Source organism: Oenanthe melanoleuca, chromosome Z, assembly GCF_029582105.1.
Source record: "Oenanthe melanoleuca isolate GR-GAL-2019-014 chromosome Z, OMel1.0, whole genome shotgun sequence".
Lineage (NCBI taxonomy): Eukaryota > Metazoa > Chordata > Aves > Passeriformes > Muscicapidae > Oenanthe > Oenanthe melanoleuca.
This window is the reverse complement of record NC_079362.1, coordinates 20,400,041-20,415,110: the sequence shown is the minus strand read 5'-3', so window position 1 is coordinate 20,415,110 and position 15,070 is coordinate 20,400,041.

Sequence of the window (15,070 nt, the reverse complement as noted above, 5' to 3'; positions counted from 1 at the left end):
CAGTGCTGTTTGTGTGTTTGTGAGCCCTAGGTGATGTGTCTTCAGTGGGACTGAGTGTCCCTCCTGCCTGCCAAGCAAGTGCGGATGAAAGAAAGGAAACTAATTGGTGCTCTTGGGAAACTGCAGCAAAATACTATCCTCCTGTGTCAAATTTCTACATTGTAAGAGTGCTAAATAAGAGCAAGCATTCCACAGTTCTCTGTGAGCTCAGGAGGTGGTGGCAAGATCATCAATGAAGGATGTTGTAAATTCCTCGTACAGCTACTGGGGAGAAGGAAAATCTTCCAAAGGTTTGTGTCCTGACTGTTGTGTATAAATTGCTTGTACTTTCTTGGATGTTGTTCTCCTACAACAGCCAGATATTTATCTCCCTGCCTTAGTAACATTGCTGTAGTGATGTGCAGATTAAGAGTGAAAGGAAATGAAAGCAAGGTCAGCCCCCAAATGAAAAAACATTCTGTTGCAAAAAGCCCTTTTTTTTTTTTCCCAGACAGAAGGGAAAGCTTTTTTCCTTTAAACTCTGCTTCATCTTAGTGACAAGTGACTGAAACACAGAGTAAAGCAGAGAGAGAGATGAATAATGGGGTTAGTTCAATTTGGCCTTTATTTCCATGTTTTGATCAAAAACTGACTAAATGATTTGAGGGGAATTGGTTTGTTTTGTTTTGTTTAATTTTTTTAAAAAAACCTAGTAATTACATTTTATGAGAACCTTGTCACAATGCCCTAAACTTAGGAAATACTGTGACAGAACTGAGTACAGTATTGGTACAGTTTGTAAAGAAATAAAATATTATTTATACAGTTCATATCATCAAGAATAATTTCAAAGTGTTTTGCAAATAATTGTAGCTTGTATGCAAACCCACCCAGTGCATGGCATAGGCCAAAAGACCTATGGCAAGACACCATATTTGAAAATTATTTTGAAATTGCTGATAAACAAAATTGTCTTTATTAGGTCATGGGGCAAAGGTGGCAGTAGCTAGGGTAAGAGCTCAGCTGGAGTTTCTCTAGAGATTGATATGAGGACTGGGAGGAAGGAGTCCATGAGTGTGGACTAGTGGGGAATAAATACTGGATGGGAATGAAAGATTGATATTTAGTGATAGAAACCTGAGAGCATGTGATGTTAGTGTAAGTGACATGCTCTTCTCTGATAAACCTCTTAAGCCCACTTTTCTGATTCTTATCATGTTGATTTATTAATTTCACCATCTGATCTTGATTGTTGGTGATGGTTTTCCCATCTTACTCTCTAAGATATTAGGAATTTCAGGAGAGAATACTTTAACAATCTTCATGTTTTTAAGCCAGGGATCCCCAGCCTCTTTTACACAAACACTGATGCAGATTCACTGGATAAGTCAACATCATAACTTAGAAAAGAAAAAAGCTGCAACGTATGAAAATTTGAAGGGAGATGATGAGTGTAAAAAGGAAACTTTGAACGTACAAGCAATCTTTATTGTAATGTGCTTTTTTTATATAAGTGTTTTCCATCTTGGCTGCAATTCAGTGTAATACAGTACAATGAAAGAGTGCTGGTTGTTTATAAACTCAGAGATTAAGTCTTCTGCTCTGCTCCTCTGGCCTTCTCATCCATCAATAGAGGTTTTGAATAGAGCATGCTGCCATGGCCTTGCCTGAAGTATTTGGATTTTCTGTATGTCCATTCCTTTTTTTTCCACTATGCCAGAACATCCCAAGCAGCTGAAGAGTTGTGTTGAGGAGGTATTAGATACTACTTGTGGCTGTAGTTATTCATGGAGTTGTAGCTGTGACTTTCACTCTCCAGGGACCTGTTTTTGACTAAATATGAGCTTTCTTTAGTTCAAATATTTAGCTATGACCCATGCCTTGTCCAAGAGTGTCAAGGGGGGGGCTGATAAGTACGGTGATCTGTTATCATGTTCTCAGTTTCTGTTGACTTTTGTTCTATGAGGGCTTCTTGAAACATGATACCTTGGAGGTGCAGGACAGATTATTTTTAGTATTTATTCCAGTTTTATGAGTAGTCCTACAATTTTTAGTTTGAGTTAGCAATGTAAAATACCTGTATTTGTCCTAAGCATTTTATCTTTAGTTTAGTTTTCACGTTTCAGCAGATAGATAGGTAGAAGCAGCAACCTACAAATTCCTGTTCAATAAAAAGGCCCCAAATCCTTTTCATTTCCATCTATTTTAGGGTCATAGTGCCATGTAAACAAGATGCAGAATTTCAAAGGCTTCAGCTTCTCTGCTCTAATGTGCTGGTCACCCAAAGACATTTATTTCCTTCCTACCACCTTGCTCCAGAATAGGAATGACTATGGTATGTTTGCTTACCTGGAAGCTGAGGTCAGGATAGTAACCAAATGAAAAAATTTGTATGTAAATATCTTTTTCTTCCTCACCACAAACCTGTGTTCTACCAGTGTTGTTTAATGGCCACTTTCACCCCATCGTTTTGGTAAAATCATCCGTGATTTCTCCTTTTAGCTCCTTGACTTTCCCCACGAAGGTTAGACTTTACAGGATGGGGCAGATCTTGGCAGAACAGAGATCCCCCTAGCTCAGTACTGACATATTATCTGCAGTACCTGTCCCACCTCTGCTGGACCTGTCATTTTCCTTCTGTGTTGCATCCAAGTTCCTAGTCTTTTCCTCTGCATCCAAACTGCAGAGATCGAGGCTGAAAATACAGTTTCCTTTTCCAGTCTTTGCTGTGGGTGAAAAATACAATTAGTGAAGTGCCTGTTTGGATTGGGATTAAAGGAGAACCTGTTTCATCTGTGTTTACAGGGCTGGGGAACGCAGATGGGAGCCAGCCTGGTGCAGTGCAGTAGGGTTCATCAGCCAGGAGATGGCAGCTGGAGTACTCCTTTGCACTTGGAGCAAATAGCGCAGATCCTGCCTCTCCGCACGGGAAAACGCTGTACTTCATTAGCGCCGTGCTAAACAGGAAACTCTAATGGATGTGTGTTTTTATGCAGTCACCTCAAGCAGCCCTCCCAGCCTTTGCATTAATTCTGAGTATTGTTGCGCAGCAGCATTCACAATTAATTCAAAGCTTGGAAAAAAGTGCTTCTTTGCCCTTTCATGGCCGTGTCTTTTCTGACTGAATTGAAAATTGCTAGATAAAGTCTGAGTTTTGAAGGACGGGGAGCCTGTTTTAATTTCTTTGGTTATTTCCAGAGGCTAATGTCCAAATTAGTTGCACTTGGAGTGCCACAGCTCGTCATAATATAACCCAAATGGCAATAATTTTAATGTTGCCAGTTGGGTTTAAGTCATGTCAACACAGCTCCCACACGGCTAACAATCTAGACTATAGATAAATAAAGAGGCCCAAAATGTCTATTAAGTTTGCAAGGAGCAATCAAAACACAATTCCCAAGGTAGCCCCTGGCTGTTTTGTCCCTTACTGAGCACAAGCTTCATATTAAAGGGTGTTGTCAACCAGCCAGTTAATCTTATAGAGGAGATGGCTATTTCCGATGCTTGGGTTAAGTGGTTACAAAAGCTGCAGCTGGCCTGACTTCTTATTACAGAAAGAAATTACACAGAAAGCTGGAATCATAGGTGTTTAAAGTAGTAGTCACTCTAAAATGCACAGCTAGCTGAGAATTCCTAGTTTTGACTAAATGTTCAGAACAGGCAGTACTTAAATGCTACAGTTTTTTAAATGACAGGTTTTACAAGTGAGAAATAAACTTTTATTCTCTCTTCCACTCAAACTGAGCGAAACCAGCTAACCAACACAAGAAAGACAAATAAACAAGAAATGTCCCCTGCCATAAAACCGAACCAAAACCACTGCTTCGCCTCCATCCACCAATCTCACCAAAGAGCAGCCAACCAAAAACCAAGCATCCAACCAAACAAACACAAGTCCTGGTATGTGCTTGCAGCTTCAGGTTCTGTCCCTGTGCACAGGCTGAAGATGTGTTTAAATCTCTTATGTGTTGGAGCAAGATCTCGTTCTGGAGTACTTGCATGCTGGTGACACACCTGTGCTACCTCGTTGTGTCCACTGGAATGGATGCAACAACAGCAATGTACACTTGAGAGCTCTAGCAGTCAATCAGGCATCTTTCAACAGCAAAGTCTTGGAGGTGACCACAGGAATGTTTCAGTTCTCGAATGATGAGGTGGATGCACAGCAAATGTTATTCCCTCCACACTGTAGTTTGTAGTCAGCATACTTTTTAAAAGTATGGTTCTACTTGGTGAATATTGGTATCAGAATAAATACTTCTTTGTGAAGCATCTTTTAAAGATGTAAAGATGTACAGAACAGCACCTGTGTAATACTCCAGCCAATTCATGGAAGTACATCTTTCTTTGAAGTGTTGTCCCCTCCACTAAGCTCATCCCTTGTTTCCTCCACTCTCCAGTCTAATGGGAAAAAAGCCAAAAAAGTCCTTCTTGTCCTTAGCCTAGTTGAGAAAGTCCTGATGTCCCAGCAGGGTGAGACTTCAGTGCAGCATCCATCAGCTGTGCTTTGTGCAGAAGCTGATTTCCCGTCAAAGCCGCTGGACCGGGAAAGAAACAAATCTGGACGGATCCTCACATCCCATACAGCCCTTTTCTGGTGCTGAACTGGGATTTGTATGTGCATCACAGAGTTTCCAGGGGATGAACTCTATCTCCAAGGCACTAGTCCTGAGCTGCTCCACACAGTCTGTTTCTGTGCTGGTGCAGCTTTGGTGCGCAAGTGAAGCGGATTGAATCGGGGACGTCACCTGGGGGCACTAGTGCAGCCGATACTCTGTCTCGTGTCATTTGCATTTGAAAGTTTACAGCAGCAGAATATATTTCTTCTAAAGCTGCTCTTTATCAGAAGATTTCTTTTAGCTCGACTACTGGTTATAATTTTAAATGATCTGTGCCCCCGAGTGGAAAAACAACAGCAAAATTAATAATAAAGAAACCTAATTTCCTAGGTTGCTTACTCTTGAAGTTTAGTTTACTTCATTTGATGAGCCAAACCTTATTTTATCTTTAAAATTTTCCTGAAAAACAGTAACCAGTTCCATGTGAGCTCTGCCAAAGCAAATATTCAAATAATTTTATCTTGTGAGGTAAGCTGATGTTCCATACACTTTGTTTCTAAATATGCTGTCTGCATCAAAAATACAGTCTGTATCCAAGATGAGTTTCCAAGTCATGCCTTGTTGCAGGAGACAAAAAATGTTTTGAGAGCATGATTGCACTCATTTCTAGAGCTTACCCTTAGACCAAACATATATATCTCTTTTTGGTGTTATTTTGTAGTAGGTAAGGGGAAATGACAGAGAAGAAAAACAGTTCTGCTTATGTTTGTGACACCAAATGTGCTGTGAGAGAATTGTAATGAAATAGTAAATAGGTGAATTAAAACTTGACAAAACAGAAATCATGCTGTTTGTGATACCCCATATGGTGAGACTATTGTGAGAGTCACTGGAAATTGTGATGCCTTATACATATCTGATATTTGGAAGAGACAGGTAATTTCCATGCTAAAATGTACCTGTGCAAAATTATCGTCTTCTTTTCTTCTGCAGTCGTAAAAGGTCCAACTCAACAATGGAAATGTACCAAATAGTGTGTCATGGCAGACTACTTTGAAAAGGAAGGTACTGAAAGTGTTAGCTAGGCAGGGGCAGCCACTGTTCCTGCAAGCAATTTTGCCATTCTGCAAAGAAGGATTTTAAGAGTGTTAAGGCTAGTGAGTAAATTTTTCCTGCATGACTTATTACTTGTGGCCTTTTGTAGTATCCCTTCAGCAACTGCTGCTTGACATGACCTTTTCAGCATATTTATCAGTCTGGGATATAAGGATGATGCAGAGTTATAAATGTGGTTGCTGGGGGAGAAATGACCAGTTCAAGGGGAGTGTTCCAAAGTCAGGTTTTGGGACACATCTGATATTTGAGCAGTGTATTTTACTTGAGGGATATGCTGACATTACAGTGGTTTTCTGATGCTCTCCTGTGACATTTCTGGCATGCATCCATGAAGCTTCAGATACTACAGTAGACCATCATATCATTGAGCTTAGTGACTGAACTTCTGTTAATTTCAATGGTACAAGGTTAAGACCTGGGTATCTGGGTGAATTGCTGTACTGATTTAGTATTCTGCTTTTTACCCTTGAAGGATTATGCAGAAAAAACCCCAAACCAAACAAAAAAAAATTATTTTCTATCTTTCTGCGTTAATTAATTTACATAGAAAAGAACAATGTGTCCATGTGAGTTCATATAATGCATTCCTGGCACTGATTGGAGTTTTTGACACTCTCAGATTTTATGCTCTGCCCCCAGACTTTCAGCTATTTCTCTGGCAGATATGAATAAGCAAAGAAAGATTGCAAATTACGGACAGATAGGACAATGTCATGATCCAGGGTTTGTGATACTGGAAGGAAGAATAAGATACTTAACCAATCATCTGACTTTAACCTCTAATTTCTAAAAGAGCAAGGTTTGTATATGGTATCAGTGACCTGAGTGTTGCTTTTTGAACCTGTTTTAAGTAGCTTTTGAATAAATGTGATACATTCCTGATAAATTGTGGAGTTTCCTGATGTCTTTCTTTTTATCATTTTCTGTTTTATGACTATCCTGCAGGACTTCAGATTTCCACTGTGACTCAGTTAGTGTCATTAGCACCTGTTTTAGAGCCTGGAGCCAGTCCAGGGCAGGATTTCATTTCATAGCAGGTGCTTCATCACGTGGCTGTGAAATCTGGGATGTGAACAGTGAAGAAGCTCTCATTTTGTGTGTACCTAAAGCTTTGACTTAGCCTCTTGTGTGAATAAATAAATAACACTCCTCTTTACTCACTGACTTGTCCCAGAGGTCTGTTAAGGCTCTTCCTGACCAACAGGATGGTCCTTCAGCCAAGGTCTGTCCCTGCTTGGGGCTGGGACTTGCTGTTTTGGGAAATGTGGCACTCTAAGAAATGGAGTGAGGTTCCTTTGAGATGCACAGTTTAGGGAATCCAGTGACTCAGTTCTCCCCTAGGTCTAGCTTTTGCCCCTGTTGATCTCTGCTGACTGATACCACCTGTAAATGACTCACTGGGAGTTCCCAGTTATTGCTAGCTCCTTCTACATTGTGTTAGGTAAAGGGATGTGAAAATGAGCAAACCTGCTTTTGATTTTATGCACTCTGCCAGTGATATGAAAAGGAGCAGAACTGCCATGAGTTTGTGTTCTGTTGTCCAAAATACCTGAGACTCACCAGTCCCAGTTTACAAGAGAAGTTCAAGTGAAAAGAATCCATGAATTTCTGTCTTCATGAGGTGAAGCCCATAGAGAGGAGTCATACATTACCAAAAATGTCTAAAATGATCAAACACAGCATAGGATACGTTTAAAGAATGACTTATTGTAAACTTTTATTGAAAATTCCTCTATTTGTCCAGAGCTGCTGACTGAGGTCACTTTCAAAAATCTTGCCAGAAGTACCAGATTTGAAAGCAGACATCTGATTCAAACATTTTGCAGATCATAAGTGGAGCTATCTGCTTAAGAAGAGAATCATTTCCATAGGGACTTGCCATAGCCTGTGGTGTTATTTAAATCGTGGCAATGCTGGGATGCTTGCTAGTCTTTGGCTCTTCCCTGTTTAAGGGATGCATACAGAGCAATTAATTCCACAGCAACCATCAAAATTTTCACTGGATAGACAGTGTTAGAGATGCACCAGGAGTCTAGGGGACTACATCCAGCTGAAATCCCCAAATTGCAAACTTTTTGGGAATGTGCACTCTAGTTAATCTTATGGCGAGGGTTACTGTCCCCTTTCTCCACCTTTTCTTATGCTGAAATGAGTTCTGCAGTTCTGGCAGATGCTGAACGGGGCTGGTGACTGAAGCACTGCTGAAGTCCTGTGGGGAAAGGAAGGGATGCTGGGCAAGGACTAGAGGAAGAGTAAGAGGAGGTTTTATGGTACTGTGCTGCAGTAGAGGTGTGAATTCAGAGAGAAAGATTACAGAAAGACATAGAAACAGTTAAAGCACATTGATCTTTGAACTTCAACATGGTGGCAAAACCAGATTCAAACAGATCTAATTAAAAAAAAAGGGAGAAAACAACTATTTATTTATGTGTTTTATGACAGTGTTTGTAATTTGTTACGCAGTTTTCATTTATTCCTTGTATATCACACACCATAGAATGAAATAATAGAATATCCTGAGTTGGAGGGGTCCCACGAGGATAATCAAGTCCAGCTCCTGGTTCTACACAGTACAGTCCCAAGAGCCAGGTGCTTGAGAGCATTAAGAACTTCTTGATCTCTGTCAGACTGGTGCTGTGACCGCTTCCCTCGTATCCAAACTCAACCTCTCCTGACAGTTTCATGCCATTCTCTTGAGTCCTGTCCCTGTCCCCACAGAGCAGGGATCAGTGCCTGCCCCTCCTGCTCCCTCACAAGAAGCTGTGACTGCAGTGAGGTCTCCCCTCAGTCTCCTCCAGGCTGAACAGACCAAGTGCCCTCAGCCCCTCCTCACACGGCTTCCCCTCCAAACCCTTCACACCCTCACGGCTCCTTTGGACACTCTCTGACAGCTCAGTGTCTTTGTGTTGTGGCACCCAGAGCTGCCCCAGCACTGGAGGTGAGGCTGCCCCAGCTCAGAGCAGAGCAGGACAATCCCCTCCCTTGCCCGGCTGTGATGCTGTGCCTGATGCCACCAGGACAGGCTTGTTCCTCCTGGTGCCAGGGTACTGCTGGCTCATGTTCACCTTGTCATCAGCCAGGAACCCTAGGGCCCTTTCCACGCAGTTTCAACTCTTTTAAAATAAAAAAGTGCTACTCCTTTAAGAAATTTGAAGAGTAATGTAGCTTTATTCACTAATCAGAAAAAATTGTAGATCATACTAGGTTGAAAAACCTGCCTGAGAGCAGCTGTCAGAGTGTCAGATGCAAATTTTCAACTAGCTTTTTCCCCTTCCCATGAGACTGAGAAAGGGGAAATTAAATGAATATAAATTATAATGTGTTCAGCTGAAAACAAATGGCTTAACTGTGGACAGAGTACCAGTCAAAAACTCAGGCTTTTTCCACACCCTAAAGTTTCGAAGAAAAATATACAGCTGGGACCTCTGTATATGTAGATGAAACTGAAAACGTGTTAAGTGGAAGTAATTAAATTAGTCTATTGTGTCCTAAAAAGCTTAGTGTCAATACGGTCATTGGAATTTTTATTGAAATGTTTTCAACTTTTTCTGGTTTTAGTCCATTTGTTGTTAACAAATTAACCAATTTGTTGCTAACAGTATATTTTGTGATCCATACTTTTAAAGATGGCAAAAAGAATGGAAATGACAAGGAATGTAACTGAGTTTGAGATGCTTGTGGCTGTGGCTTCTGATGGGTAGAGAAGACTATCTACAATTATTTTGTTTATTAAACATGGAGAAGCCACAGCACAAAGAGTTCAGTGATTTTGTGCAGGTATTTTGAGGAATGTGTGAGACTGAATAACTCACAGTCCCAGCTTTACAGTCTGTTCCAGTGGAGCTCCAGTCCAGCTTCAGGAATGAGGCAATAGAGCTCAATTTAATTGAGCAGCTGAGTGACTTTCAATTTAAAAAAGAGTTTTGCCAGCATCAGTCTCTTTGATCTAAAACAACATCCAACCCAAACAGTTTCCATGTACCTGAGGATTCTCTTTTATTCTCTTTTAGACTAGTGACGGTTGCACTGCAAGGTACCTCTGGCTGCTTTATATTTTTACTTAAAATATAGGAATCCTGAGCAGTTTAAACACTTCAAAATCACAAAATGAACAAGATCCTGATTTCCCCAGTCACAGATGCTGCATTGCTTGTACACTGATAGAAAACTGCCATCCTTTTTCCACATAGGAAAAGGTATCAGGCAGACATGAAGGATTCTTCTAAAAGTCTACGGCATCAAATCTGCATCACAAAATTCTAAATTTTGAGTGTCCCTGCTGCTACGTAGTACTGGGACTGTGTTTGTGCTGGGGATGTCACCTTGTGAGGTCTGAAGGGCTTGTGCTGAGTGCAAAACCTGCAGTCATTGTGTGCTCCAGGCTTGCACACGTAAGTCACAACGAGGCACAGACAGCAAGGCTTAGCACAAGCCAGTGGTTCTGTTTTCTCATGCAGAGCCCTGAGAGAGTCTGGGCACACAATAACTAATTGACAGACTGCTTTGCTGATCTTGATACAAGTCCTTTCCCGTGGGTAACTTTGCATTTTTAGAACTAGACCCTGAATTCTGTCTGAAAATTTTCGTGGGGCTGGTTTTTGGTGTGGTAACACTTAAAATGGTGCAAACACTTAAAATGGAGAGCAAAGCTTTTTTGTTTTATTTCCTGACATCTCTCTGTAGGAATTGCTATGAATGCAGCTCATTATACTAAACCAAATTTTCCTGCTCCTGTTGAAACTCTTTGGTAGGTTGTGTTTAATATGTGTTGTGAATGCTGCCTTTACCTACATCCCTTTTCAAGTTTCCACTTTATACCAGTCTTCCTTTATTGTCTTGTTGGGCTTGCTAGCCTTTTTCATTCGTAATGTAACCTAGAGAGAAAGAATGATTTCTGGCTTTGAGCTCCTAGAAAACAATTTCTGAACTTTTCAGCATGAATGTGAGGAAGTGAAACAGCAGCATATGAAACTCTTTATAGGCTAGATCTTGACAGATAGTATTATCTTTCAGAAAGAAATGAGTGTGCTTGCTACCATAATGTGCTTCTGTCTCTGCCCCAAATTCTATTTTTATTTCTGTTCTCCTTAGCAGAACAGAACAATAATAAAACTTTCATTTTCCTTTTTTTTTTTCTTCGTTATTTGAAATATTTTCTAGCCTAACTCCAAAAAGCAGGCTGCAAGTGGAGATGAGGTCTTTGTAGAACAGCACCTGCTGATCCTCTGTGAGGAAGCCTTACCTGTCCTGAATCTGCTAGATCTCTTGGCAGGGCTACCTTATTCCTGCCAGGTGAGGAGTGGGCTTTTGCAGTTACTCTTGACTTATGCCCTGGCCCAAGTTTTTATTTTACCAAGTTTTCAGTTTTCTTGGTTAAGCTTGACTCAGAGATTGTTATTTTTTTTAAAATTGAATTACAGTTGAATTTTTCAGTTGAAAGCCTTGAAGGGGTTGCCCCTGACTGAGCCATGGCCACAGAAGAGCTGGGAGCAGAGCACTGGGGACACTCCTGCTGCCTCCAGACTGGAAAGGGCAGTGGGGCAGTGAAGAGCCCACGGCACAGACACGGCAGTGCTCGCTGTGCTGGTGCCTTGCAGCCAGTCCACCTGAGCTGGCACCTCACTTGTGCAGAACTGCTGGCTCTGTCCTCGAAATGCCAGATAGAGGTTGCTGTGAGCTCCTTTTTGCTGTCACAGGAGGGGCAGTGTTTGGAGTGATAAAAAACATCTTCCCACAGGCGGGTGGCGCGGAGTCACAGGCGCGTCTGCACCCACGCCCTTCACAGGGTCAGAGAATCCCTGGGTGGGGAGGGATGGGGGAAGGACCTCACAGGGCCAACACCTCTGCTCAAACAGGGTCAGACCAGAGCACAGCACAGGATTGTGTCCACAGGGTTTTGGATTTCCCCAGAGAGAGAGATCCACAGCTCTCTGGGCAGCCTGTTCCAGCGGTTGGTCACTCTCACAAACTCTTGGGAGTGCTCCATAAGGCTCTGAACACTAATGGGCCAAATACCATTCAAGTCCTGCTCAGTTATGCAAAATTCATGTCCTTGCACTAGTGGATTAAGCTTCTTGGCCTAGCTAAGTTCCAGGAATCATGATAATGTTATCATTATACGAGATGAAAACCATGAGGAAACAGGCGGGAAAAGAAGAAGCATTTTTCTGCAAAAACAGATTTGTAGAGACACATTTCAGTTCCCACAAGGGAATGAATAGGATAAGTTGCACCTAATTTTTTCCCCAATAAAGGTAGTAATTAGATTTTAGCATCAGATAACACCATATTATATGCATTGAGAAAAACTTTTCTTCCAGTACCAAATTAGAATTGCATTTTAATGGAAAATGCGTTAGTTCATTATCAAGTATTTTCTTTCATGGTTAGTGCATTCTAAAAGCACTCTTGCTTTAGAAGGATTCAGGCAAGCTTTTTGAAATGCTTTGTGCGTAGATGCTCTTTTCTATTTCTTTAATCTGTTCCTATTTGTGTTATCTAGCTAGCAGTCTCAACTGAGGAGACCACAGTGTGCAATGGGAACTCTTATAGTCAAACACCTGAAGTCCTGAACTGTTATGCTAAATGTAGGAAAGAAAGAGAAAGCAATTTTTTTGTTGTTGTTGCTGTTGTTTTTTTTTTGTTTTGTTTTTTTTGTTTTTGTTTCCAGCAGATGATAAATAGTTGCTCTAGGGGTAGTAAAATCAGGCACAACAGAATAGGAATTTTATTAGTAATGGAAAAGGACCCAAGATGTTTTGGGATGTTTCTTTGAGCAGAGGATGAAATTGCATTAAAGCAGTACTTCATCAGCTGACCATGATGTGGAGATAATAGGTATGTGAGAAAAGGAAGAGATGAATACTCTACAACTTATTCTGAACTGAACTTCTACTGCTTCTACTTCTCAACCAAGGTGTTTATGACATGTATTGACTCTGCACATTACATAAATCTCTATGAATTTCAGTTATCCTTCATACTATCCTACAATTTGGCCTCAAATTCACAGATTGAATTTGTTGTTTTGTCTGTACATTTGTCTACGTCTTTCTTTCCTTCACAAAAAACTTTGCAGATCAATGCAGCAACTGTAGTATACCTGCAAGTAAACAAAAAATAAAACGATGTTTAAATGATCTTTAACAGCTAGTTGGGCCAAAGTGTGATCAGGAAAAGTAACTGACTTAGTGGAGAGTAGCAGGGAGAACATAAGTATTTAGCCTGAATTATACATCAGGATCTCTCTCTCTAACTCTCTATTTCTCTGCCACATCTCTCTCTCTCTCTCTCTCTCTCTCTCTCTCTCTCTCTCTCTATCTATCTGTCTATCTCTTTATCTCTCTATCTCTCTCTCTCTTTCTATCTCTCAATCTCTCTATCTCTCTATCTGTCTATCTTGAAAAGTTTTGCCTGGCTCAGGATATTGATCAGAGTAATGAGGGAACCATCCTTCAGCTATTCTTTGAACAAAACACTGATTGTAGTTGAGCAGGGGTGATTTTGATCCAAAATTGTATTGGGAAATTATACAGCATCCAATATGCTACACTTACGTGTTCCTGATCTCTTTCATTGACTTAATTTAAGAGCTTTTGAATTTCCTGACTGATGTCTTTTTATCATAGTTTGATTCCTTCTCATTTAGGCAGCTTTTGTCCACGCCATTTGTGTGCCATTTGTGAAGATTTAAAGAAAAAAACCCAAACAAAGACGAGGAATAAGATTGTCACTGGCATGGACTTCCTAACTTTACTGAGAGCAGTAGGTATGACTGCTACCAACGGGAAAAGGGTGCTCCTCTGCAAATCCTAGGAGTCTCAAAGAGGACCCTGTGGTAGAGTGAATTCCTTGTGTGCAGACATGTCCTGCCTCTGCTGCCCTGCTGCAGGATCAGCTCACATGGGCTGTGAGCAAAAGCACCCTCGAAGGGAGGGATGGCTTTTCTGAGCCTAAAATGAAATAAAACAGATTCAAGGGAAATGAAGGGGAGAAATGGAAGAACTAGCTGCATTGAAGAGTTTTGAATGAGCCCCAAGGCACTGTCACTCCTTTTGTTTACACAGGAGAGGGTGGTGCTGTCTGGACAGCTGGGCTGCTCACCTCTGAAGGATCTGGCCTCACGATCCAGGATACAAAAGGTCTGTGATTTGCTTGGCCCTTAAGACTCTTGCTTCCTGCCTCTTATTTTCTGGCAGCTGAAGCTACAGGGGAGTAAAGCTTTCTGAAGGCTGCTGTTCTCTTCAAGAGACAAACTTGTAATTATGTCTGATGAAAGTATTTTAAAAGCTTTCGTTATAGGACCACTGCAGAGTGGTTCTGAGTCCTAAAAAAAAAGACAGAGCTTACTCTCTGGTGTTCTTCACAATCTTCAGGCTCCTTTCAGTTATGGTGTTTGGTTTTTGTTTGTTTGTTTGTTTTTATTTCTGTTTGTACTTGGCTTATTTGGAAACTTCAAACAGTGTGGTCTCTCTGAGTAGGAAAAGGAAGGAGCATGAATTTCTGTGCTCACAGGCCAGCCTTTTATTTTAAAATAATTGTGTATAAATACAGGAAAAAGTCTTCCAGAACTTCTGCCTTCAGAAAACACTGGTTGTGGATGAAGGAACAGTCTTCCCTGAGACAGATATTGCTGAGGAGTGATTTTTAGCAGCACGCCCATCAAGCTGAAGCTGGTGCTGGGCTTTCATATCTAGTATAAAACTTCTACTGTTGGTGTTGTTCAATTCCCATTGAAAAAATATTCCAGACACACATGTTCTCTTTGAGGAGAAGATAGAGGATGATTTATATTTTACCCAGCAGATAAAATATTTAATTTTTCTAAGAGAAAATGTTTGTTTCTATAGAAAGAATGGAAGATTCTTTTCCTGTTGTGAAATACGTGTGGAGCAAGGAGAAACCAGTCTGTCAGCAGAGATCACATTGCACACAGCAGAAAAGTAGGCTGCTGGGACTTTGGAAAGAAAGATAAACAAACAAATAAAACAACAACAACATGCCTTTTGGAAAAAAAAAATCGATATTGCCATTTGTAAATGTTCATCATTAGCATCAACACAGTGGTCTTTTAAATGAGTCTCTTTCCATCATTTACCCAATTCACTGTTTTTTATCCTAAGATAATGCATTGGGAGTGACCAATGTTTTGCACAAATATACTGACAATATCATTCTTTATTTTGATTCTTCCTGGGGTAATATAGTATCTTGACCAGAACCATTAAGAATACATGTGACAGTATTTGTGTCACAATTTTGGTTCACTGCAGAAGTAAAATAATTAAAGAGAAATTATTAGAATGGAAATAAACTTAACTTCCTCAGCACCCCATTTTAGGACTTATTCTAATTAAAATAACAGAAATATTAAGCATGTGAGGGCAAATCTCCATTTTGGATGCTATTATCTTTAC